Source organism: Cebidichthys violaceus, unplaced genomic scaffold, assembly GCF_023349555.1.
Source record: "Cebidichthys violaceus isolate CVI_PGR_0920_01 unplaced genomic scaffold, fCebVio1.0.p SCAF_14, whole genome shotgun sequence".
Taxonomy (NCBI): Eukaryota; Metazoa; Chordata; class Actinopteri; order Perciformes; family Stichaeidae; genus Cebidichthys; species Cebidichthys violaceus.
Window position 1 is genome coordinate 5,515,031 of NW_027176307.1, and position 1,705 is coordinate 5,516,735.

Consider the following 1,705-nt stretch of genomic DNA (forward strand, 5'->3'; position numbering starts at 1 on the left):
CTTTTTGGCTGCCGTGCCATCAAGGAGCCGGTATTTTTGTTGTGACCCTGGTTTTGCAGCAGGAGTGAAACATTGAAGACTTGAAATCCTCTTCACCTCATACATTGTGAAGTGCCATGGACATCCTTGCTACAGCCTGAATGCAGAAGAAGAGCTACGAACAGTAAGAGCAATTTATTTTATTTGCATTGTACTTGTGTTGTACTGCTTGTGTTTTGTGGCCGCTGTGCCATCACAGAGCAGATATGGTTGTAATGATCCTGGTGCTACAGTTCAAAGGCAGACATTGCTGCCACGCCTAGTTTTTCATCATTAGCTCTCTTTCACCTTGTTGCTTCTTTTTCTCATAAACATTCTGGCTGAATTCATGTGAGTAGAAGCTTTGGTCTATAGCCCAAATTCCTTATTGTTTTGCATCATGTTTGCACTATGTTGGCTGCCATGACATGTTGTAAATGCTTGTGACTTGCTGTCTGCATGTGATAGAAACCTTGTTTCTATAGTGTGTTGGTATGGTAATTGAAAAGAGAATATTGTCTGTTTTTATTTCACATAGTTTGGCCATTACATTTGTATTGACTGATGAGGTTTTCAGACCTGCCTTGTTTATTTCTGTACCATGGATAGTGGCATATGCTACATAATCAATGTTTTTTATACCATAGATTGCTGTGACTTTTTCTCAAATGAATGGGCCTGTTTGCCTATTTTTTGATGTTGTAATTTGCTATAAATGAATATGATATATCCTATATTGAATTTCAATTAAGATAACATCATCAACAATTGCCTCATTCGTTCACTTTCCCCTTGAAGTTGTGTAATCTCCTAATCGGGCATGAATTGTTGTTGAATGGGTATGTTTGGCTATAGATAAATAGTTACTCGGATCTTTGCAGTGTGTCTGTGAATTCAACTACAAAACACACAATACCCCGGCTGCATTCTTGTCTATTAAGGTTATTGTCAGTGAAATAATTAATTCTTATTCTTAAATAAAATTCTTGTCTCTCTTTCTGTCTCTCTTTCTGTGTCTGTCTGTCTGTATGTCTCTCTGTCTGTCTCTCTTTCTGTTTCTGTCCGTCTTTCTCTTTGTCTCTTTCTGTCTGTCTTTTTCTTTCTCTTTGTCTCTTTCTGTCTGTCTCTCTTTCTGTCTCCGTCTGTCTCTCTCTTTCTGTCTCTCTCTCTTTCTGTCTATCTGTCTGGTTCTTTCTTTCTTTCTCTGTCTGTCTGTCTCTTTCTGTCTCTCTCTTTCTGTCTGTCTCTTTCTGTGTCTCTCTCTTTCTGTCGCTGTCTGTCTGTCTCTCTTTCTGTCTCTCTCTTTCTGTCTGTCTGTCTCTTTCTTTCCGTCTGTCTCTCTCTTTCTGTCTCTGTCAGTCTGTCTCTGTCTGTCAGTCTGTCTTTCCTTGTCTCTGTTTCTGTCTTTGTCTGTCTCTGTCTGTCTTTCTGTCTCTGCCTGTCTGTCTCTCTCTTTCTGTCTCTCTCTCTTTCTGTCTATCTGTCTGGTTCTTTCTTTCTTTCTCTGTCTGTCTGTCTCTTTCTGTCTCTCTCTTTCTGTCTGTCTCTTTCTGTGTCTCTCTCTTTCTGTCGCTGTCTGTCTGTCTCTCTTTCTGTCTCTCTCTTTCTGTCTCTGCCTGTCTGTCTCTCTCTTTCTGTCTCTCTCTCTTTCTGTCTATCTGTCTGGTTCTTTCTTTCTTTCTTTCTC